Below are 26778 nucleotides of genomic sequence, written 5' to 3' on the forward strand. Positions count from 1 at the left end.
GCGTGAAATGTTAAATCAAAACAACTTAGATTAAAACATCATCACAGTCCCAAATAAAAAATCTAATAAATGTAGTGGTAGTTATATTAGTAATAGTGTTGGTTACATTAATTAATCTTCAGAAAGAGTTATAAAGATATGACCCATTCCTAAGATGTACAAGACATCATATATACCTTGTCTCTCATTGTTAGTGACCCTCCATCAGTTGACCTATATGGATTAATTAAATAAAAGTTTAAACTTTTGCTTGCTTTCCCATTGTATGGGACTTGCCAGTCCTAATGAAATGAGTTGTTGTGGACCTTGAAGGTACACAATATTACAAATTTTGGTTGCTAGAAGTTTAAGATCTTTCAATTTGTTTATTTGTGTAGATTTAATGACATCAAATTTCAGGATGTAATAGGGTACATGGTGTGCATGTTAGCCATGTTGACTGAAATACATGCCTCGTAAAAAATGACTAGACAAATACAGACTTTCCTGTTTTTCTAAAAATGTAGGATGTGAACATGTAATAAAGGGTATTCTAATTAAATCTTGAAGGTTGATTTGAATCATGGAAGGGCTTTATCTTCTTGCAGCTGATGTTGCATGAAGCCAAAGTAATGGTCATCTTCTTCACAATTTTAAGTTTCTAACTACTGAAATTTTGTTAAAATTGGAAACTAGGTCCAAATTCAACGTTTGGTAGGTCTCTTGAAGAAGATAACTATAGCATTTAATTCCTCTTTCTAAGAGGACCAAAATAGACCTAAAGTTCATCGAATTTGGTTAACGAAAAGTGTATTTTTGAATTTATGTTTCTATCATATAAAATCATCAAGGTTAGCCTCACCTATATGTCGGCTCAATAAGCCCAAAAGTCACATCTCTTCAACCCCAGTGAATTGTATATAAATAGGTGTTGTTCAACCTCATTTGACAAAACTCAAGGGCTCTAATATATCTCTAAGGTAGTTGTAGATTGAAGGAGCTAGGAGGACAAGTATTGGGTATGTTTTTGGTGTGTTCTTCCTTCCATAGGTTCGATCTTGAAGCAGTATGGTAGCCATAGGTCAGGGAAAAGAATTTTTGTGTGCTTTCATCTCTATTGAAGGATGCATCTTTTTGTAATCATATCAGGAGGGTTGTAGGATTTGTGAGTCTTGGACAAGGGGATGAGAGGTTGTTCTAAGGAGTAGAACAGGCCGCAATACAAGTAGACATGAAACCTTGATGGAGTTTGTTTGTAGCACATAACGTTAAATCAGGTTTGCCTAAGGAAGGGCCACATCACGTGTCGCAAGATCTAGTCTAATCTATAGGTGCTAACTACAGATATTCAACCTCAGAACTTGTCAAATTTTTAACCAAGCTTCACTGCTCAATCCGAGATTGTCTTGGCCTCTTTATAATCAGAAAAGGAAACCGCTTGAAGTAAACCAAGACCTAGCTCATTTTGGAACCTATTGAGTTGTAGTTAGGGCAGAGCTTGTCTACTATTACTTGAAGACAAAATTTCAAACTTGGCAGGGTTGTATATTTGGCACATGGTTAGTGGTTCTAGTCATCATATTGGCAAGTCAACCTTGACACTGATTGTACTCTCTTTCTTTGTTGAACATCTAATATTGATAATAACAATATTTGATCAAGGGTTTCCCCATCTTGAGGTTTTTCTATGGCTTCTGCCAATTATTGTGTTCTCTTGTCTTGTCTTGTCTTCTGATACGATCATATGTTCTTTCTTAAGTTGTTATCAATGTGATAATGATTCAGTTCTAATGAAAGTGAAATGGACTAACAAATGGGATAATATAGAATTTGAAGTATCTATCTTAAGAAAGAACATGTCATCCTAAACTCAACATTCTATAAGAGCTCAGGTGAGGATAAGCCCAAGCAAGAGTGAAATAGAAAGCATCACTAAGTGAAGTGTGTTGATCAACAGCAGAAAGAAGGATGAATTCATTGTTTTGAATCAGAAATCAAAGAAACCTCATACCAAACCAAGTCTCCACAAGGTATGATTTAGATCTCCTTTCTATTGAGGAATATGTATGGAAATAGCCACATTTGAAGTTGCATATCTATGGTTTGTCTGAGTTTCAAAGAGGGCTAAAGAGAAGGCCAGTTTCATAGTGGCATGCCTAGAACCAAGTTCCTATTTCAAGTCAGTATCCAAGTGAATTCTTTTAGAGAATTTTGATCAAAGTGAATGGTCCAAGATACAGAATTTGATTCTCTCTACATATTTGTGGCCTTGGGATTCTAAAGCACAAAAAAAAAAAAAAAAACTTTTGTTTTTCTTGTAGACCAAGGAGCTTATATTTTGTAGACTTGTATTTTCCTGAGGTGTATTCCTCTCTCCTGCTGGTAAAGAACCAAGGTATTTTGAGGACATCCTCCTGTATATCCTAGACTGAAAAATATCAAACAATCCAATTGGGATATGGTCATCGTTGAGGTAGAAGAAAGAAGTCTCATTAAGAAGCCACAATTAGGGAATCAATTGTAGAAAACCAATTTTTATTTTTATTTTGCAGACCTAAAGACCTAAGACATGACATAATTATCTTGTTATGGAAACTATTCTGCAACGTGAAGAATGAAGTTTGTATCTAATCTCTGTGGCTTTGGATACGAGAATATTCTATAAGTCTTGAAGGATCGTTACAGGTCTCTTAAGCTAATTCTCATCTTATGTAGGTCCAATGAAATACTATATATGACATCATTCTTGTGTAGTGGTGAAGGATCTATGCTAATTATTCTCTATTGTCTGGGTAGCAAAGAGTTTAAGGAACAGATTCAGAAAAGAGCTTGAAGGTTCAGACCACTGAAATGCATTCTCTAAGCTTGACCTTCATTGTAGAATTTTTGATTGAGAAAAGGATTGGAAAGTGATTATATTCCTACAGAAAAGTAAGAGACTTGTTGAAGCCATTCTCTTGGAAATTGAATAAACAATTCCTGAAGAAAGTTATACTGTAGTTTTGGTATAAGTAAAAATTGAAGGCTTGTCTCAATGACTGTATATGTATCCCTGATATGGCCTTTACAATAAAGAAAATTAAAGGATAGTTGCAATATTATAGCTGACAGGACTTCAGCAATATTTGCAGTGTTACTACAATAGGTCAAGCATCCTTCATAGTAGTAAGGGAAGAGGAAATTCATCATTTCCCTATATCTATTTCTTAAGACTATCAATTTGAAACATCACCATTGTGATAGTAATTTTTTGTATGAAAATAATCCTATTTTTTTCTTGATAGTCCACCTATGCGGCTAACTGAAGAATACTTGTGGTAAGGAAATTCTAAATATCACACTGTTTCGCTAGCACAAAGATCTTATAGAGTTTGCTGGCATGGTATTGAATGAGTGGTTTGTAGATCAAGGCCATCAACCTAAAGGGATCCTAAATGCATCAACCAGCCTAATCCTTGTGATGTACCATTGATAGCAAGATGCTTCAAGTACAAAAAGAATCATTACACTTGAGGTGTAATTATCATTAACGCATACAACAAAGAGTACAGTAGAAAAAAAAATTCATATGTTTTTTATTAATGTATAATTCTAGACTAGAGCATTTAAGTTTATAGATGCTAGAGGCTCCACTGGGAGTGTTCATGACAATAATCAATATGATAGTATCTTTAACTTTAATGTCTATAAGAACTTGATGAGTTAAGAAATCAGCAAAGTGTTTTTAAATAGAGAAGTGCAGGAGGAATGGAGGAGCAACAATAATAGTAATTTAAAGCAATGATAGTGGTATTTGATGTAGTGACTTGCAGCAATAATCAAAGGAGAAATGATGGTATATGGAAGAAAACATTTACATCTTTATCTAGTAGTTGGATCAATGGAAGTTTATGCAACACCTTTATATCTGTACACTTGAGTATCCTTGGAAGTATGGTAGCTAGGAGAAAAAGTGCATGGCACTTTTGGAGATATTCCTTATAACAACCCTTATCAGCATGAAAACATATCAAATCCTATGTCTTGACAAGCATGATAAGCAGATGGAACTGTAAGGACCCTGATCTTGACATCCTGATTATGTCATTGAGCTCCTTGATGCATTAAGCCAAGATCTTATGAAAGACAGACTTATGAATATGGATGCCTAGATATCATGGACTAGGTAATTTAATTCATTGGTCATCGTCATCTAGCAAAGGAGGATAATGCAACTATTTCTTCATTTTGGTTGAAGAAGGACCATGATGATTCTACAAAGCTTTCTTTCTGTTCTGAGGTAAGCTTCTTAGAAGTTTGTTGTTGCAGGTGCCTTATGGAAAGTCTCTCTCATAAGAATCTCATCAAGCAAGGCTTCAGAACACCTGGTAGTATATCTCGATGACTCTTCCTGCCTGATGTTTGTTGACAAAGACAAGTCATGGCAGCAAATTATGGTTGATGACTTTGTCACATGGACCTAAGGAAAAGGGTCAGGTTACAGATGGCTCAGTGATTATGCTTTGGCATGGTCACTTTCCCTATATTCAGAGGGAGTTATGGAAAAGCCATGCTGATTGTAAAGATGCAACTATTGATGATGTTTTATTGATGACCCTCTCATTTATCAATGTAAGAGGGAGTTGACCTTTAAAGTCAAGATGAAAGACCTAGCCATGTTGCACTATTTCCTGCACTTAAAGGTCTGATGAGTTGGAAACGCTGCAAGTTTTCTTATGTATATCTTGTGGGATCCCTGGTATTCTTGATAAACACCATATCAGTCATATGCCTCACTATGAAGACTCTAAGTCAATCTATGGATAAAGCCTCATATATTGGATATTCTGATACTGGCTCGGTTGGCAGTGTGATGGATGGAAAAGCACATTCAGTGTTGTATCTCTTGATTTGGTTGCTCTGGAAGCACTATTGAGGTTGGATGTATATAGGAGAAAGTATGGCTTATTATGAAGCCAGTTGGTTGAGGAAGCTCTTCAGTGAGCCATTTGAGCATGTACTAGTAACCACCATTGTATATTGCGATATTTTTTAGTGGGGTTCATTTTTCAGGGAATCCATGTTCCACGACAGCTCCAAGTATTGGGTACCACCTTATTTTGATATGGTACATTGGAGAGCTACCAAGCTCCATCATTGTTGGTTGGATGAGCATATTACTGTCATCCTCTTGGTAAGGTCAAGATTATCTTTCTTCGGGGAGAGACTGGGAGTCATGGATAGACCCTACTATGAGGGTCCTGGTTGAACATTGAGCTTTGGGAGCTTTTGGGGGCCTGGGGTACTTATTGAGCTATGAGCGACCATAGGGTGAGTGGTTCACCTTCCCCTATTGGTGCGTTGTGTACAGGGTGAGTCGTTCACCTTCCCTTGTGATATCCATGGTGGTTGACATGTGTGTAGGGCGAGTGGTTCACCTTCCCTTACTATTGATGAAATGCATAGGATGAGTGGTTCAAATTCTGCTATGGCATATGAGCAGGATGAGCGATTCAGCTTCTCCTACGGATATCCCAGTGAGAGATGCATATAGGCATCTATTGACATGTTGGTGGGATGTGGTTCATCCTTTCCCCACATGTAGGATGCGTGTTCCCTACGATTTGTGGTTGACATGTCGGTGGGATGTGGTTCATCCTTTCCCCACGTGTAGGATCCTTCCTACTATTGTTGTTTTGCATGCATGTAGGATGTGGTTTATCCTTTCCCTACGATGATTGTGATATGTGTTTGTAGGATGCGGTTCATCCTTTCCATACGTGTGATTATGACATGTGTTTGTAGGATGTTGTTTCCCCTTTCCCTACAAGTGGTTGTGAGCAAGATGTGATATATTATTTTCCCTACTGATGTTCTTGCATCATCCTACCCATGTAGTCTGGGACACATGGGAAGTACCTCTCATCTGGCCAATGAGTTGGGAAAAATGGTTTGGGACCATAGCACTACCGATGGACGCATGTATTGTCGTACTCCCTATGTCTAGGATGAATGATGTTTCTTTAACTTGATCACTTGGGATCGAGTCTGATTGGAGTTCACCCTTTGGTTATATGGATTGAATTTTTTCAGTGGAGAGTGGCAAGGTCTTGTGACTCACTCTCGATCGATTCTTCTTTATTATTCATATCAGTGTTCAGCAGAGCAGACTAGAGAAGAGATACTGAGATGGTTCACGATGACACGATGGCATGATTGATGTTGGATGGATTGGCAGGTGGAATTCTCCCTAGTTGAGAGGGAGTGTTAAAATTGAAAACTAGGGCCAAATTCCACTTTGGGCAGGTCTCTTGAAGAATATAATTATGGCATTGAATTCCTCTTTCTGAGAGGACCAAAATTGACCTAACATTCATCAAATTTGGTTAAGGAATAGTGTGTTTTTGAATTTATGTTTCTATCATATAAAATCAATAATGTCGGACCCACCTATATGTTAGCTCAATAAGCCCAAAAGTCACGTCTCTTCAACCCCATTTAATTGTATATAAAGAAGTGTCTTTCAACCTCATTTGACACAACTCAAGGGCTCTAATATATCTCTAAGGTAGCTGCAACTTGAAGGAGCTAGGAGGAAAAGTATTGGGTATGTTTTTGGTGTGTTCTTCCTTCCATAGGTTTGATCTTCAAGAAGTATGGTAGCCACAGGTAAAGGCAGAGAATTTTGGTGAGCTTTCATCTCTATTGAAGGATGCATCTTCTTGTAATCATTTTAGGAGGGCCACAGGATTTGTGAGTCTTGGAAAAGCGGCCGAAAGGTTGTTCTAAGGAGTAGAATAGGTTGCAGTACAAGCAGACATGAAACCTTGATGGAGGTTGTTTGTAACATAGAACCTTAGATTAGGTTTTCGCAACAAGTGTCTCAATATCTAGGCTAATCTACAAGCCTTAACTGTAGATATTCAACCTTAGAACTTGTCAACCCTTTAGCTAGGCTCCATTGCCCAATTTGGGACTCTCTTGTCCTCTTTATAATCAACAAAGGAAGCTGCTTGAAGTAAACTAGGATTGGGCTCATTTTGGAACCTATTGAGTTGTAGCCTTAAATACTATTGTCTACTGATTAGGGCAGAACTTGTCTGCTATTATTTGAAGACAGAATTGCAAACTTTTCTTGACTGTATATTTGGCATATGGTCAGTGATTCTACTCATCATATTGGCAAGTCAACCTTGACATTGATTGTACTCTATTTCTTTGTTGAACATTTAATATTGATAATAATAATATTTGATCAAGGGTTTTCCCAATCTTGGGGTTTTTCCTTGGCTTGTGCCAATTATTGTGTTCTCTTGTCTTGGCTTGTCTTTTGATTCGATCATGTGTTCTTTCTTAATTTTCTCCCAATGTGATAATGATTCAGTGCTAATGAAAGTGAATGGACTAACGAATGGGCTGATATGGAGTTTGAAGTATTTATCTTAAGAAAGAACATGTTATCCTAAACTCAAGAAATTTGGATTGCCTTAAGGTTCTAGGTATCATTTTATTTGATTTGGAAACCAAGCTCTCCATCAATTGAATCAAGGTAATATATAAGTATGGTTGCCTCTAGACTTTTAATATTTGCATGGTGATTTTTGCACAATCCGGTTAAACCACTTATTAAACTCTTCTATAGTTTCAGTCTGATTTCCTTTATAACTACTAAGAGAAACCAATAAGTATATATTATCTTTTCGTTCTCCCCATTTCTCAAGGAAAGCATTTTGAAGGGGGCCATGCATTTTTATTAATTATAAAGAAATCCTTTCCACCATTCTGCAACACCATCCATAGGAGACAATGTAAACAACTTTCTGGTGACATCTTAGTGTCTTGCTCCTCCCATTTTAAATATCACACTCCTAATTTTGGACAATGATCAAGGAAAAAATAACATTATTTTCTCAGAATGTAGGAATGTTATCAAAGGAATTTTCTAGAATTTCATGTGGAGCTTCATTAATTTGAGAGAACTCAAGTGGTTTGTAGATGTCATATAACCATGGTGTGGCCATATCTGTTAAAAATAGGGAACTTATATCATCAACAAACTAAATACTTGAGCTACATGACTTTTGTGATTGACATGCTAGTTTGTATACCTTTCTTCTATACTAGTTTTCTAGTTTTGCAATCTAGTGAAAAATGGCCTATGAGGATGTTATTGTAGAATGTCTCTTCAACACAACCTCCTTAACTAGAGTCACTAGATGGAATTTTATAACTTTTAACTCTAGGATCATCAATATATGAATGGTAAACTTCAATACATGAGGAAATGGGTATCCTTGGAAATAGTGTCAAACTATTACCACCCAAGTTCTCACTTATGATAACAAACCCTAACTATAAATGTGAAACCCCAAGGGAAACTTAGAAAGACTACCATTTTCACCTTAGTAGTACCTTCCCTCACATTAGGTTGGATTGTCACCTCAGCGATACCTTCCCTCACATTAGGTTGGCTCTTCTCCAATACAAGGAGGAAATGCCTAAGGTAATCTATTTCCAAAAAAAGTGCCCATGTGCATCTTCTTAAATAGATTTTCTTTAATAAGTTTTCTTTAGAAGTCTAAAGCATGGGATGCCCTTGAATCCAAAGAAGTCAGTTGTCAGAGTTTATGAAAAAAAGCTCCCTAGGAACATAGTGTCAAAGGAAGGCATCAACATCAATCCAACCATCATATAAGAAATTCAACAAATCCCATTACCTAGAAGCAATAAATTAGTGCAATATTCATTTGATAAAATAAATTTCATTAAGAGCTACATACTAAATTTTGTAGAGATTACCAAACCCATATCAAATTTGTTGAAGGAATAAGATCTTAAATGGGATGATGAGAGCATGAAGCAATTTCAAAAGATAAAAGGAGATATTGTCATGTAATGTTCCCAAGCTAAAATATGTTGGTTTTAATTCACAAAAATTTAAACCTCTCTTTAATGCATTTCTTCAAACATTTCAAACACAAACATTTCGTCAAATGTTGGGAATACAAAGTAATGAACACATGAAACAGAGATATAAAAGGGACAAAATGATGATTCTTATTAGTTTGATCTGAATATTTATAGTGCATTATTGAACCTAGCTTATATATCTGGAAACAATGAAACAAATCGACCTTTAGAAGAATTTGATCTTGGTCTTTCAAAACACTGGAACCTTCAACAACTTTTGCCACTCTTTGCTTAAGGATACGGCCCCAGAAAACGATGATCTTGCCCTGACTGAATAATTCGACCCCTTTGATAATAAATCCATGTCTAGATAGATTCATCCTCTTCATAAATATGGTCACAATGCTTGATGGGCTTGGCCTTCTATTAATTGAGTTTGTCCTCGAGGTAATTCTAGTAATTTTGAACAATTTCTGCCTCCAATCCAAATGAACGCAACCTAGAATAAATGTGCGCCTGGCCACAAACATAAATGATGTTGATGGGCACTTTGAATAGTTGAGGAGTATTGAGGCATCAAGTTCATTCTAATTTTTTCCTTCACATCGTAGTGAACCGACCTCAACTACCTAGCCAGGCCAATAGAACCCGTGATTGTAGGAGTCCAAGGCCTTGCAGGAGAGAGATCAGATTCCTTCTACTTACCTAACATTGTGGGTGTTAGAAACACAAACATACACATCATATTTTCTCATATTTGCTATTGAGGACATGGAGAAGGCACACCTGCACTACTAGGATCCTCTACCATTGAATTTTAGACCGGTTGAGTATGGTGAATATGGAGGGATGATTTTCAGTCACTGAGTTTAGATAAAAAGAAATGCATGAATTGGAGTTCCCCTTATAAAAGTGGTGTAGAGCATAACTATACATAAATAGAGAAAGGGTTTGAAAGTAGGTAACAGGAAGGAAAAATGTCTACCTCCATGGATTATGAATTAGAGCAAAGATGCGAAGGTTTCAAAAAGTGAGATAATTCTTTAAAAAGGAAAGATAAACAGATTTGTTTCCCTCCCAATGGAATGTAAAACATTTTCTTCCTAATGATATATAATTTCAAAATTTTTGTTATAATATTTTGCTTTTGTGGAGAATGTAAACTTATGTGATTCATAGCGATTTTTTAAGAGATTTGTTTAAGGTAAATCACATTACATATTCTTGAGTCGACGCGTTTTGAATCACTAAGTGTTTTCTAATCTTTTAAATTATTAAAACTAGTAATTTTATAAAAAGGTACAAAGGAAAGTAGATAAGAGTGGTTGGAGGAGATGTTGTAGGTGAAAACAATGCATATATAACCTCTACTCTCGGCCTTTGCACCATTAGAAGCAACTATATATCACATGCACTTGTGTTTTCTCCTACCACTTTCCATTCACACATGTTGCCTTCATGGTGGAGAGACCTACAAACTTGATGAGTGCCAGTATTGCAGCAAGGATGCTGCAACTCCTGGGCTACCAGTTTTACTTATGAACCCGGGGTTTTTACAAACTTGGAGGTGACAGTGCTATATGCACAAGTAAAAATGAAGGTCCTGCCTATTGTCATTGTTCATCCGGCGAGATACCCCAGGGGTTCCAAGCCAGACTTTTACAGAGTCATAAGAAGCTTGAATCTTTGATGGAAGAAGAGAAAATCTATTCTAAGAGAGCTACTCAACTGCAATAATGAGGAAAACAACATGTAATGCTAAGTCACACCATAACCTAATTAACCATTTAAACATCTATGCTATGAAAAATTGTTAAATCAATGCTAACCTAATGCAGCTATCTAAGTTATAGAAGTAAAGAGCATAAAACCATACTAATGTGTGAGCAAGAAAACTAAACTAAATCTGTTTTCACTTTTTTTTGGTAAAATCAAGCATGCAACTTAATTGTTCTTATAGATGTGATAGGTGGATGGAAGGTGGTTGAGGATGGCTAGAAGGTTTATGGAGTGATTGGATGGTGTGGAAGGGTCCTAGGAGGCTTTTTGTGACTTCCTAGAGGTTCCCCATCAATTCGGCCTCAAAACATGCCGTTTAAGGAAAACCTATAGGATGTACTAGAAACCTACAAGATGATCCTGTAGGAATTACAGGAAACCTACAGGATACAGTCGAGAGCTAATTATGAGGGGTTGGAGGTGTGGGGAAGCTAGAAAAAGGTGTGTGATGAGTAGAATAGGGTGTTAGAAGGTCTAGGAACACTCAGGAGTCAATATCCAAGTGAAGAGACGGCTAGATCCACTCAATGTGTCTAGAGGAATTTCAATGAAAAAGGACAAAAAAATTAGTGAGCGTGATGGAGGAACAAGAGATGGTTAAGGTTGATGAGGTGGAAGATGGATGTTGGTGATGAAGTCTAGACCTCCTCCTGAAGTACCTACAGTTCTTAAAACATGTGTGTCTTTCAAGAACTATGCAACAAGATACATCTTCATAAACTAGAAAAGCATGAATCAATTTCTCATATTATGCATGAAGAAAGTGCTAAAGGAAATGAGAACATGAGTGAGATCTTATTGAAAAAATAGAGTAATGGTAAAATATCACAATGAAATGAACCAAATGTTGAATCAAGACAACAAACTCCAAAGCTCATGCAAGAACTATAAATCTATGTTTTTGGGGCTGCTGAAGGGTTTCTTCCTCAAGTCATGGTCCTAGAGGGAGGAAGTGAGGCCGAGGCACCTGATAAAAACCTTGTGGTGATCCTTTTTCTCCTTGCTGACCTGCTAACTGAAAGAAGGCACAAATGGAAGCAAACTAGCATAGAACCAATCTAAGCTACATTTTTTTGATGGAAATGCAGTTACTTAAGCAAATGAACAATCAAACTAGGAATCTATGCTAACATACATGCACAATAAAGAGGAGCCTTGTCTACTAGGGTTGGGCCCTAACCAAGGAGCTTCAGCCCTCTGAGATGACTCAGTGCTGGCTCAAAACAAAACTCATTCTTATGATCAAACAATGGATTACATCAAAAATTGTCACAAGTCTTGCAGCTCAAAAATAGAGTAGAATTTTACAATAAAAAATCCAAATCCTACTGAGGTCCTAGGCCTCTCTACTTATATATATGAAGTCTCCAATGACTTCCTTAAAATTAGGGAGGCTCAGCTCCCAAACTCGAGATAAACTGGTGCTTTGTGTTTCACTTTCTCAGCTACCTTCTAGTACTCATGATTTGGCTGTTTGCATTTCGAGCTGATGGAGGAATATTCGAATGAAGGGGTAGTAAATGATGAGGATTTACCTCCTATAATTTCTCTCCCTTGTCCCATTTGAGTTTTGACCAAGGTCTTTGCAAAAATTCCTTGCTTTTATCCTTTAATCCTACATTAAATGCACATTAGACCACAAAGCAAAATATCCAAATGTAACTCATCTCATAAACAAAATATAATCAAAAGTATGCAATAAGTTGTGAGAATAGTTAGTTTGACTAGGCTAGGAAGTGAATTAAGGCCCATATAATTACCCAATGATGAGGCTAATCATCACCCCGCTACTGAAAGTGTTTCTCATCCTCTGAGCAACCTAGTCAATGTCCATGTCCTTCATGGATCTGGTAGCCTCTCTAACATCCCATGCATTCATTGTGGTCTCTTCTTCTTGTTCATAGAAGCCTGCTTTCTTTTCTACTTCCTTCCACTGCCCCTTTTCCTCTTCTTCTTTTCTCCATTCTAGCATTCCTAGGAGTAGTGGTGGACTAATATTTAGGCCTATCCAATTGACCTTCAACCTTTGCATTGATTGCATAGGTGTCCTATTGAGGGCCTCTCTCAACCTTTGAGGGGAGTGATATTCCCTGATCTTCAAGTGGTGTGGTAGTGTGTTCTATCTCCTTAGGCAAGCATGTATACTATCATCTCCTAGCAGCCTAAACATATCCTCAAAATGTGAAATTTATTGCTCTTGGGTAGCAAGATATCTAGGTGCCAACTAACAATCATTTGCAATAAAATTATGGGCGTTGATTATGGCCATGGGATTAGATTGATCCGCTCTGATGAAAAGAGGTTCATTTTGCTCGCTGGCCAATATTCTTTTCATCTCTGTAGCCCTTGACTCCTCATGGTTCATCCATGATGCCAAAGCTAATAATTGTAAATCCCCTAGCTTGGCATTAGGATCCCAGACATTCATGCCTGTGAGTTCCATGTTGTGCATATAAAACTCAGCCATGTTGGCCCTATCCTCTAGTGTACTTTGATCACAAAGATCAAGAAATTGCATGTAGTCCTGAAATGGCATGGTTCCCCTTTGTGCTAGTGTTTTAATCTGAAATTGCAGCCACTTTTCTTTGAGGTAAAGAGCATAGGATTTAGCTAACATCCTACACTAAATGGCCTCCAAGGAGAGGCTGGCCATACATGCTAGTTAGTTCTCCATTTCCTGCAGCTGTCCCCTCAGCCATGCATTTCCCATCTCAAGTTGATCTCTCATTTTTTATTCTTTTTCCCTTAAGCCACTTAGCTCTTTGCCCATTTATTTGAGCTTCTCTTCCATGTGCCCAATGTCTTCCACCCCTTTTGACTTGGTGATTTGCATCCATCGGTGGGTTCTAGCCCTCTCCTTCTCAAGTTCGAAAAATAATGGGATGGCAAATTTTTGAGTTATCACCCTGCCTCCTTGAATAAACTGGTAGTAGGAGTCTATGTTAGGTTATGGGCTTGGTTCCTTTCATTCAAGGTCTTCTTATTTTGTTTCTTGCTGCTCCCCTACCTTGCCTTCCAATTTCTGTGCTTCCTGTAGTTTTTGCAGAGTATCCTGTAGGATTGTTTTTGCTTCCTATAGGTTTTGTTGTGGATCCTGTAGGATGGCTTTACCCTTTAAGGAAGTTGATCTGGTACTAGTCCTCCTTACACAGGTGATTGGTGACTTAGGGGAAGGCATTTTCTCTCTTAGTGTAGGGGAATCTTCAATCTCAATTGGAATTTTTGTTGATATTTGTGGCTTCCCTTGTTTGATTCTTGTGCTCTTTCTTGTTCTAAAATATAGTGGCGCTTGCCTCCTTCTTTTCCCTTTTTGCTTGACTGAGGTGTTGAGAGCAATGAGGGTAGCTGTTGCCTCCCTCTTAGTAGCCTCTAGGGACACCCTAGGTGACTCCTCTTTGTGTTCTTCCCTTTCTATTTCAATGCCTTCTTCTTCTCTGTTTTTCTTATCTCTTGTTCTTCTTCCTCATCTCCATCAGTTTCTTCCTTAGTTTCCTCCTCTGTTCCATCACCATCCTCCTTCTCTTCTCCTTATTCTTCTTCTACTTCATCATGTTCCTCTGTATCCATTTATTTTTCATCCATCTCATCCTTTTCTAGTTCTATATCTTTTTCTTCCTATTTTTCCTCCTCCTCACTGATAGAGGGACTAACATCATAAGTGAGGGTTTTGATGTCATCCTCTACTGGAAAGTCTCTGAAGACTAACCATGTTATTGGGATTTTGAGGTTTTGGAGCGAATTCTCAATGAGGATCTTGATCAACCCATGGTGAGCCAATTGTTAGGAATTCCCTTCCTTTACTTTGTTGCTTGAGTCTATGAGTGATTGCATCAAGAAATAGGGTATGATGAGTCTTTGGTGAACTGGTGTTTCTACCCCAAATCTTAATTATTCAAGGATTCTAAAATGGTAACCTTAAACAACACTATATCTACCCTCACATGAGATATATTTGATGACTTGGTAGCCTACCTAACTGCATGGGTATGGCAGACTATCCCTCCTTACTCCATTTTTGTCCTCTGTGGGTTCTTCACCTTCTAAAAATAATTTCCTTTTTGCCACCTGACTGTCTCCTTTGTCTTCTTTTCTCCATGGAATTCCTAGGGGAAGTGTGGTGACCCTACTGATTATCTCTGGGGTGAGATCTATAGTGAGGCATCTAACTAAAACAGTGGCATGGATCCTGCTGTGTGGAGTGAGGGAGTGAAAAAATTCTTGAGCCACCCCATCATCATACCCTATGAATTTTTCAAAATAACCCATCTAGTTGTGTCTTGTAAAGATTTCAAGCACTTGGTGGTGTTGTTGTATCCTCACAGTTTTTGTGGGTTCTCTCCTATTAAAACCTCCTGTCATCTTGCTTATGAGGCTTGAAGAGAAAATGAGAGGGTTGACACAAAATTTTTAAATTCAGGAGGAAAGCAGAGTTTACTGTGTATGTAATTCACCTCCCATAGTTGCTAAAGTCACTAGTTTTTAGAGCATTTCTAGTTCATTTGCTTGTAAATGGGGATGGATTTTTATAGCCTACATCTTTAGAATGGTGGCAGTGGATTATTCCCATGATATCCCCTCTCGAACTCTTCTCTACCTATCCTCTAGACTGTCTATGTGTATCCTATAGACTGATCCTGTAGATTATATTCTGTAGAATCTTCTTGTAGGGATTCATGTGCATACTCCTGTAGAAATTCTCTTGTAGAACAATGGATCCTTACTTCTGGTGGGTGGCAAAAGTTATGATAGTGACTTGAGTGAGGGAGTTTCGAGGAGGTGTAATGCATGAATGCATGCAAACGATGTTTTATTTCCCTTTATGGTGTTTCAGGGTGACGTGGTGTGCTGGTAGCAAGGGTACATTTCCATTTTTGGACCGTTGGTCCCCACTACCACCTCATCATTTCCCACTCCTCATAATTAGCTACCATCTCGTAGATCAGTAGTTAACCACTTCTTGTTCTACTCCTCCTCTGTCTTTGAGTTGACTGCAGCCATGTGTGAGAGGACACCTAGTTTTGCATGTGATGACTAAACAAAGGTGGCCAAGTTAACTAGCCACCTTTTCACTTATAAACCAACTATCTCGTAACCTTTACAAATTTTGATTAAATGATGCATATGAGTGAGTGAGTGGGATACTTACTTATGGTTTTGATGCCATGTTGCAGTTGTCAAAGATCAAAGGTGCAGCGTTGTTTATTTGTTGCATGGTTATTCTTCTTCCTCCTCTTGATGTTTGCTGATGGTTTCTTGGCTTTGGCAGGTATCTATGACTAAATATCTAATGTTGTTGCTGTTGCAGAGCTCCTAGATCATCCTAGTGAAGATCTGTAGATGATGATTGACATTCTGTGGGATAATCTACTATAGGATTTCCTACAAGATGTCCTATAGTTGCTTCTCCCTAAGAATTCATTAATCATGTACCTAGTTGTGGCTGTGAGGATGGTGAAATGAATAGACAGAGGGAGTAGGAGTGTGTGTGGAGCAAGGGACATTCAGGTAATGCTCTTACTCTCTGCTTTTCTCTTTTCTTTTTTCATAACTGGAAAAAACTGATCTCTTTTTGTTTTGAATGGTGAGTGCAAGGATAATGATAATGGATGAGGTGAGGTGTTATATCATGTCTAAGATGAACTTTAGGGACCTAAAAAACCTACCATGTGCCCTCAGATTACTTTCTGTAGGTTTTCTGGGCCATTGTAATTTCTACAGGATCATCCTGTAGGTTTTCAGGGGATCTTGTAGGAATATAGGGGATCCTGTAAAAAATAGAGTCTTCACATAAATTGAAGCAATGGAGTGGAAAAACAATAGAAATAATGGAGAGATGCATGGTAAGGAGTGGAGGAGATGGAAGTGTGTGAGGCGGGGTTCCCTTTGGATCCTCTTTTTCCTCCTTGACTATCTTTCTCGCCCACCTGCAAATAATAATTATATCTTTTTCTCTCTCTCTTTCTTTTTTTTTTTTTTTAAAACACCTAGGCTGCCTCAGAGAGGTTTTCACACTAGATCTTTTCCCTAGCCGCATCAATGAAGGTTTTCAACCCAAATATTGGGCCGCCTCACAAGGTTTTCAACCCAAAGATGGGACTCAGGCACCTCATGGAGGTTTTCACCTGAGTCATTATTATTTTTTCTTTTTCAATGACCTGATGAGGGAGGAGATGGAACTTTATCTACCATCATCATTGTTTTATTGATATTGTTAATAAACTCTTGCTTTGATAAAGGCCTCTTGTACATTTTCAATTGGTGTCCATTGACAAGCAATGGAATGGCTTCTTCATCTATAGTTATGATTTGCACTGAACCATTATCATGGCATCTCTGCACAACATAAGGTTCAAGCCATCTTGTCATTAGCTTGCCCTTGAATTTTTTATACCTACAATCATATAACAATTCCCAATCACCCTCTTGAAATTGCTTCTCCTTAATATGTTTATCATGCTAAATCTTCCTCTAAAGCTTAACTATCTCTATATGTAGGAGGGCCTACATTCTGAATTCATCAAAGCCATTCAATTGGACCAATATTTCTTTCCGTGCATGATTGAGATCCAAATATAGTTGGGTTTCCATGCTCAATGTGTTATATTCAAATTCAATGGTCAGCAAAGCCTTTTTCCCATAGACCAGATCATAAGGTGTAAATCCAGTGGTGGTCTTCCATGTGGTATTATAGGCCCAGGTGGCTTCAACTAGTCTCTCTGCCCAATCCTTCCTACTACTTCTCACTACCTTGGTTCGGATGCCCTCCAGTGCCCTGTTGATCACCTCCACTTTCCCATTAGCTTGTGGATGATAGGTAATGGAGGTCCTATGCTTGATTTTGTGAAGGTTGAGTAGTTCTTCAATCATGTTGGAGGTAAACTGGCTGCCTTGGTCTGTGACTAGCTCTCTAGGGTACCCAAATTTGTAGGATACATTCTCCCTTAGGAACTCAACTACCTTCTCTTTTGTTGTTTCCTTAATTACCTTGGTTTCAGCCCACTTAGTCAAATAATCATCGCACACAATAATGTACTATTTTTGCTTTGAAGGAGGGTTGATAGGCCCAATGAAGTCCATGCTCCACTTGTCAAATGGCTCGAAAGTCACTTGAGGGTGTAGGGGCATTTCATCTCTTGGAGTAGGATTTCCCATCCTCTGGCACCGATCACACTGACTAGTGTACTTTTTCACATCCTGATGAAGAGTGGGCCAATAATATCCTACTTGTAGCACTTTGAATGTTGTTCTCTTTGCTGCAAAGTGACATCCACAAGGCCCATCATGACAGGTTAGAAGGATGTCAAAAAATTCCTCTTCCCTTACACACTGTCTCAAGATTTGATCTAGGCCAAGTTTGAAAAGATTGCCCCCAAACCAGGTGAAGGGGGTGCTTTTCTTGACTATCTTGCTATTTTCTTTCAAGGGCAAGTTTGGTGGGAACTGTGCTAATACCAAATAGTTTTCTATATCAGAAAACCATGGAGAGAGAACTGAAATAGAAAACAAGTGTTTACTTGGTAACTGGTCATCCACCATTCCTTCTTCACCTGCAGGCAGATTCACCATAGATAAAAAGTTTGCAACAACATTTTCTTTACCAGGCTTGTCAACAATGGTTAGATCAAACTACTATAATAAAAGCAACCACCTTATAATTCAAGCATTCACATCTGGTATTTTCATTAAATATTTGATTGCAGCATGGTCAATATGCACAAATGTTTGGTAACCTGTAATGTAATGCCTAAATTTGTTTAATGAATGCACAACATCCAGGAGTTCCTTTTCGGACACTGTATAATGTAGCTCAGCCTTTAACAAGCTCCTACTGATAAAATAGATGGCATAGGGAAGTTTCTCCTCTACCTGACCTAAGGCTGCTCCTATGGCTTTGTGTGAGGCATCAGCATGAATATGAAAAGGGAGGGCCCAGTTTGGGCCTTAGAGAATTGGTGCAGTGGTTAACTTACCCTTTAGAATGTCTAAGGCCTCTTGATAACTTTTTGACCATATAAATTCAGAATCTTTGGCCAAAAACTCAAATAAAGGAGAGGATAACTTGCTAAAGTCCTTTATGAACCTTCAGTAGTATCCAGCTAACCCCAAGAAACTCCTGGCATCTCTCTACTTTTGCATAGGTGGGACCCTTTGGATGATTGCTATTTTGTTCAGGTCCACCTGTAGTCCTTGCTGATATATTGAATGACCTAGCATAGTCCCTTCAGTCATTAAGGATTCACATTTTTCCAGACTAAGATATAGGTTAATTTCAATTCATTTGTGCAATACTTTGCCTAGGTTAGTCAAGGCTTCTTGAAAATCACAGACATAAGGTGTAAAATCATCCATATAAATTTCTAGTGCATCATGTACTAATTCGACAAAAATCCTCAAGACTACTCTCTGGAAAGTGGCAAGATCATTGCATAAGTTAAAAGGAAGGACCCTATAGCCAAAATTACCCCAAGGACAGGTGAATGTGGTCTTATCCTGGTCTTCTGGGTAGATTTGGATTTGGTTGCACCTGTTGAATCCATTTAGGAAGGAAAAAAACTATTTCCCTGTCAGGCCATCTAGCACTTGGTCAATGGAGGGTAGGGGGAAATGATCCTTCTTTGTGGCTTTTTCCAGCTCCCTGTAATTGACACGAATCCTCCAGTTACCATTTTTCTTGGTAACTAACATTAAAGGAAAGACCCACTCGCTACCAGAGATAGGGTAAATGAATCTTGCATCTAGCAGTCTTTGCAGTTCTTCTTTGATTATATCATTAAGAGCTGGATTCGTCCTCCTTTGTGGTTGTCGGACTGGCTTGCAACCTCCTTTGATGTATATGTGGTGAGTACACATTGAATGGTGTACTCCCTTAATTTTCTTGTAACTCCAAGTGAAGGCTTCTAGGTTTTCCTTTAACATGTTGCATAGTTTTTCCTCTTCGAGAGTAGAAAGAGATGGATTAATTTTCAAGGTTTTCTCTAGGCCGAATTCTATGGTTTTGACACAGAGTGGGTTGGAATCAGCCATGATAAGTCAATTGGATGATTTTTCTAGGTTTCCCTTCTTCTTCTAATGGTAACAAACCAGGAGTTGGACTTTGGAGCAGGTGTTCAACTAAGTCATCCTCATCTTGTTGTCCTCCTCCTATGGTTTCTTCCAAAGCATAAAGTTGGGTGGAATAAACCTCATATTCTTCCTCCTCCTCCAACCATAAAGGTAAATCATGCTCTAGAGAAGGTTGAGTAGGAGGGTATTGTGGTGAAGTAAAATTATAAGTGCAGACACGAATGAATTCCTCTAGCTCGATAATGGGTCTAGCCACAACAGATAAATTCTATGGAAGATTTCCTTAGTTTAGAATCAATCAAGAGGGCGTACCTCTTGGTTTCTTATCCTGCTTGATGATGTCCTTGCTTGCTCGCTCTAGCAATCTATCGCTTCCTTCTTCAAGCTCTTGAAACAAGTAAACAACAACAACACACAAACATAATAATAGACAAATTGTAATTCAACCTACTTAGTGCGTCAAGAAGCATCAAGACATGAATATGTAATATTACAAAACATGTAGGAAATCAATCGATAGTTGCATATATTAATATCAAAGAGAGATTACAACCATTTGTCTTGACGTCGCAGTCTTCCTCTGACAAGAATAGGTTCCCACACACTTTTGCTAGCATTGCATGATGGCTTCAAACAATAATAGTTTAAAGGCTCTTCCCTTTAGACTTCACTCCAAACCAAACACACTTCTCCCTCACACAAATAGATGGCTACAAGTAGCGATAGCTTGCTTGTCTAATCAAAATAGTATACTCACATTCAGCCAACACTCTAACTATGACTATCACACTAGTTTGTGCTTGGGAAGAATGGAGGTTTATATAGAAAATATGGATGGGAGATGGATCCTCTTCTCATGGGAGAAGGACTTATCCCTTGAGGTAGTTCGATAATTATAGGGGAATGGAACCCAAACTGTCATCCTAGACCCCATCCGACCAAACCATTTACTGGACTTACAATATGGAGCTTCTAGAGCTAGAAGCTTCGGCTCTAATTTAAAAAACTTTCCATAATAGGACCAGTGTGACTAGAACACAGCTCAGTCACATCGATCAACACAGGGAATAGTGCTAATCTTTGCACATCTGCCCACGGGAGACAAAGGTCATTAGTGCTAGCCTTATAAACTAGGTAAAACAGAATTTTCATGGGAAATGGTGCAAAATGGAAATGATCTGCTCATGGAGAGGGACTTAATGGGAGTTTCTCCATGAGGGCAAAGCATGCAGGCTTCACTATAGAGTTCCTCCAGGATCAAGGAATGGGGAGTACAGGGACAGTGACAAAATGGCGTGTAAGAGATGCCCCCTAAAGCGTGAAGGTTGAGATAGTGTGAGGGATGAAATGCTTTATAAATCAATGTGGGGAATCGGTTTGTGGTTAGAAAACCTGCAAGCAAGTACATATATATAAACTAAGATCTTTATCAAATGATACATGAATCATGGCATGGACGTAGCCATCTAGAGAATGATCATGTAAATGGATTCAGGTATGGGTGTAGCCATCCATCAAAGAGGATCATAATGAAACCAAGGTATGGTCACAACCATCTAGTAATGAGAAGGATCACATATGATAACTCATGGTTTGGTCACAACCAGCCATCTAAAAGAGACATGCATATCATCATAACCATGTCACATCACTTTGCAACTCAAACTTATGTGATCTGAGTCCAGGGTCTTGTGCTCCAACATGACTCGATCAAAGTACAGATCCTAGCATGTGAATAGATGTGTTGATGTCGAACATGCTAGAAAGTTTTTTGATTACTAGTTAATGATGTAAACTATTAACAAGTGCGAGATAAACCACCAATAATGACAATAGCCCTCAAGGTACTATCAGCACAATTCACGGAATGTGAATATATGAACTGAAGTCCAACACCTGTGAAATCACTTGATCAAGATCCAATGATGTGAACTTATCATTGAGTGCGAAGAACTTTCCATGGGGGCATGTAAGCTCTAAGGTACTGGAAGGGAGTCTCCTAGACAAATTCTCAGATAATGTGTCGAAGTTGACAGAAAGCGACTGTGTCGAAGGAGGACCATAATGAATCCCACATTTTCGATGCAACACGAGAGGATGTAAAATGATTCTAGATGATATAGAGAAATAGAGGTAAGTGTAACTGCAAAAGGACAACTCTTGAACATATTGACAACACAACTAGAAGTTTGGAAGCTTTCGGATCCATAGGATTGGTGGTCAGGCTGACATGGCAAAGATCAAATGGAAGGAAAAAATGAACGACCCAAACCGAAAAGGTCAATGATACAAAGGAGGATGTCCCAACACGACATGAAGCAAATAATGTCATGTTCAAGAGTAATTTTCTGACACGACTCGATAGATTTCTAAATTTTCCCCCACCATTGCTGGCGAGTACCCCAATTATTTTTTCATCGCAAGCTTGAAGGGGATAGCATATGCTTGCACTGTAAGTTCATCCTTTGGACAAATCTGACCTAGCAAGTTTAGTGAGCCCTAGGAAGGAGAAGCTCGTGTTCGTCATGGCGATGAATCCGATGTCGTTTAATAGTTTAACGAGTTCGACAAAGGTGTAACTCGGTATCCTTTTCATGTTTAGAGAGTTTGAAAAAGACACATAAAAGGAAACTCCACATGGGCCCATTTCATACATTTGTGTCTCTCGAGCCTGAAAAGGTAGAAAACAATACTTGAGAGAACCACTTGACCATTTCAGTCAAGAAGTACCTTTTTCATAAATAATGCCTCCTAGCCCGAAAAAGGGGTAAACATATACTAGGCACACGACATTTCGCATCCATTAATGAGTTTGAAACAACAAGGTCTCAGCCATATTTTCTCTTTTAAAGGGTCAGAAAAGAGCTTGAAAGAAGACACCCATTTGTATTCTCTTTAATGAGTCAAAAAGGGAAAAAAATACTCGGCAATATTTTCATATTTTATGAGTCAGAAAATAGCTTAAAGGTGACTCATCCAGGAGGAACAAGTGGTATAAAGGGTGGAAAATAGTTCTGGAAATGGTGGAACGACTCAAAACATGTAATGGTCAAGAGGCTGGCTAATAAAACCACTCATCACTATGGTTCCTCAGGAAAATAAAAACAACCAAGTGAAAGCAAATGATCAGCCAAAGAGATGGTGGCAATGGAATGAAACAACAAAGGCTCATATAGCAAAAATTAGATGATAAAGATGGAAATCACAAGATGTAAATTGGGGATGGGTTCATTTTTACACGTGCTTGAACCATGGAGAGCTTGCTTGGATTCAGTTTCATGTTTACACAAGGTTGAAACAAAAAACTATTCTTGCTATAAGTTTGCATGTCCCCAGCACAATGACTCAATCGAGGTACATACCCTCCAAGCTTCATTTTAGTCAACTAGGTGAATGGAATGAAGGTTCACTTTTGAGATCTAGGAAAGACTCGACTGGGATTTTACGAGATCTTAATCAAAGACTCGATTTGGAAAAGGGAGGTGCTTCATTTTTTAATGAGGTTGACATAGTAAAAAAAACTATCCTCAAAATCAATTTCATTTTTTAATGATGTGGATACAGAAAAGAACTATCCTCAAGCACTTTGATTCATTTTTAGTGAGCTTGACATAAGACAAAGAACTATGCTCATGACTCCTTGTTTCATTTTTTAACAAGGTAGATATAAGAAGAAACTATCCTCAGACTCCTTGATTATTTTTTTAATGAGCTTGACACAAGACAAGGAACTATGCTCATCCCTTGTTTCATTTTTTAACAAGGTTGACACATGAACAGGAACTATCCTCATTAAACTGATCATGGAACATATGGGAACATGGCTCCCAAGAGATCTTCACTAGATGGAAGAACCATGCTCTCGGAAGAATACATATCATTTGGTACCATAGACAGATCGGGTTCCAATGCCCCCAGTACATAATGTACTATACCATCTGTGTGATCATCAATAGATATGGAGATGGAATGGGTAGCCACATAATTTATCTATGGTGAGGAAGGGACTGATTGCAAGTAAGAGTCGACAGGGGAAAATGGTTGCAAAGGAGGTTCCTGGTGACCAATGAACAGTAGTTGATCAATAGTCACAATTTTCCTTCGTGCGGAAAACAAACCACACAGAAAAGCAAAGAAACAAGAGCTCCCATGACATAAACATAGTCATTTCCAAGGAGAAGATTGAAATCTAATAGATCTTGGACTACCATCACATGTATATAGATAGTCTTTCCTACCAAAGTAATAGAGAACTATGGAAGGATCCCTAAAGGTTGGCTGGTTCCTCCGTTGAAAGCCAACAGATTCTGGGTGATAGGCACAAGCTATGGGAAACCAAAAGCTTGCCAAGTAGTAGAACACATGATGCTAATAGATGCACCTTCATCTAATATAGTGCTAGGTACTACCATATTATAGGTTTGTACTGTGATCTAGAAAGGAACATAATATGGGAGGCGGAAAACAGCCAATGGACCCCAATGGAAAGAGATGAAAGAACTACTTGGTGGGGGTATCATATGATTTCCACCATGCTGTACAGGAATAGGAGAAGGATTCTCCTGAACAACTAGGATGGGAGGGTAACTCTTCGATTCATGAGAATCTGAGGAGATAAGAAGAACATGAGTAGTATGATCACCACTCTCTCCAAAAACAGAGTGAATAGCTAATGGCGGAGCCAAGTCGACACTCTTTTCAACCAATGGTTGGTGAGGGATAGACACAAGAGAGTCTCACTCAGGAAGAGCAGGATGGGCAAGAGATGAATCCATGTCAATTTCTTTACCAATCGGTAGAGGGTCAGAAGAAAGCATACGATAACCAACAGGAAGTTCGGATTGAGGAGCTGCAAGATTTTCCGAAACTTTCGAAGCTTTATCCATAAGAGGACAAAGGTGAAGAAGATTCTCTCCTTCACATAACCTATAGAGGAATCTAATATTTCCCTTGTTCTTATCGCCATTAGCTGAAGGAATAATATTGGCATGATCTCCAGAGGTCGACGGGGATGGTTAGTTAAGGTTTTGAGGCCATACCTCTAAGACTTTAGGAATGCCAGGATAGTCTGGAAGGAGATGGTTTCCCTTACACAACTTATAAGGGAATCTAAACTTCCGTGAAGGATCAGAAGGTTTGTTGATGGGGGGTGCATTTGGAGTAATAGCTGCACGGTTGGACTCTCACTTATCTGTCTTCTTCTTCTTATTCTTAGCCTCATGGTTACTAGATTTGAAACTTTCACCTGGCGAAGTAGAAGAGGAGGGTGAAGAAATGGTGGAAGAAGGTGAAGGGTTAGCCTTAGAATCATCGTGAAGTGATTCAAATGAAGGAGACGTTTGGGTAGGAGTTGGGACACTTGGAACCACCGAGGTTGAAAATAACCAGACAGGTAAACCAATGGTTAACCCAGGGAGGGACAATGTTGCCAGATAAGGAGCACTAGCATTTCCAAAAGAAGGAAAAGGACCAGGATTCCCATCCAAGGGGAACCCTTGACTAGTAGACTCTGGGAATGTTTCCATTGGAATCAACCCCAAAGAATCACTAAGGAAGATAACTTTAACCAAGAATATTTCACGGGTAGTCAATTTTAAGACATTGAACAAAACTTTTCCTTAATTTAAGAGTCGAGAAAATGATGGAAGGTGACTCTATTGCTTTCGGTTTGAAATGAACTCGAAAGGACAAGTGCTTAGATGATATTTTAGGTTTAAAGTCTCAAAAATATCACAAATGACTACTCAGGGTACTCTAGGCATAAAGGATTACCAGGGAACGTGAACTGCAGAATACCTCCCGGCGAATCGAGAAGTATAGGAAAGCAATCTCCCCAAATGTTGTGCTCAGTGTATCATGTTTAAAGGGTAGTAGACTTGGATTCCAATGGATAAAGGATTGAAAATATAGTGGGGTATCCCTTTATATACATGATGGTATGGGGAGCACGAGTCCGTACTAGCGATGTCTAATGCCGAAGCGAACGACAACTGCTAGGTTTAAAGACGTCGAAACACATCTCCAGCCTAGACCACTAAATGTGAGTGTTAAGTTGCAATGCTTCGTTAGATTAATTCAATAAATTTTAACGGTTGATATTTGAATTAGGTTTCAATTACAAGGCCCTACCATTGTCATCTGACAAAAGCTCCTACATGCAGCTATATGAGAAAATAGATCTTGGTCTTCGATGAAAGTTATCACTAATTGAGAGATAGAGAACAAAAAATTAATGCAACAATCGAAGAATGAAATATTTCACTAATAAATATCCTAAATGCACTTAATCTTCCTATAACAACATAAGAAGTTTCATTTCATTTCTACTACTTATGATGATGCAATTCTAGCTTCTCAATAACGTTACTAATGCAATATTTTTTCTTGAGTAAACTAGAATGATGTTCTCCTTTTCATAAAATGCAAAATGAATCTTTCACATAAAGCACTTTAGATGAAAGTTTTCACAATTTTGAACAAACAAGTATCGACCAAATCGAAAGCATGATAAATGAAACTAAAAGGAACTTATTCCCTAAATTGAACAAAACAAACACATAAATGCTTCAATTGACAAACCAAGCAATGTAATCTATGCTTGCAAAGAGAAAAGAGGCACTCGAAATAAGAGAACAAATGAAACTCTTTTACTCATTCAATTGAAAAAAAAGCATCCTAGTCATTTTGGGAGGAAGAAGAGAGTCTGAGGGTCAAGACACACTGGCACTGGGATGGGAGAAATTTTGATTTTTTCTTATGCCTCGACTTTTGGGCCAAAAGTAGTGTCGATTGACATCACTGACCAGTACTACAACTAGCACTGATGGTTGATCAGCACGACTTTTTGGCCAAAAGTAGCGCAAATCAAGGGATTCAAAGAAAAAATAAAAAAGAACTTCACACAGGGCCAGACTTAACACATCAGAGGGTGGGCTAAACCAAGAAAGCACACAAAGCAAGCTAAATGAAACTTTCTAGTCATGGAGAAAATGGTCTAAAAGGCTTAAAAGGTCAAAACCACAAGAGCATAACACACTGGCCAAGATTGGGGCTAAGCCCTAATCTTCA

The sequence above is a fragment of the Pinus tabuliformis genome, chromosome 5_2, assembly GCF_031772625.1.
Source record: "Pinus tabuliformis cultivar Carrire ecotype Pingquan chromosome 5_2, CPIR1, whole genome shotgun sequence".
Lineage (NCBI taxonomy): Eukaryota > Viridiplantae > Streptophyta > Pinopsida > Pinales > Pinaceae > Pinus > Pinus tabuliformis.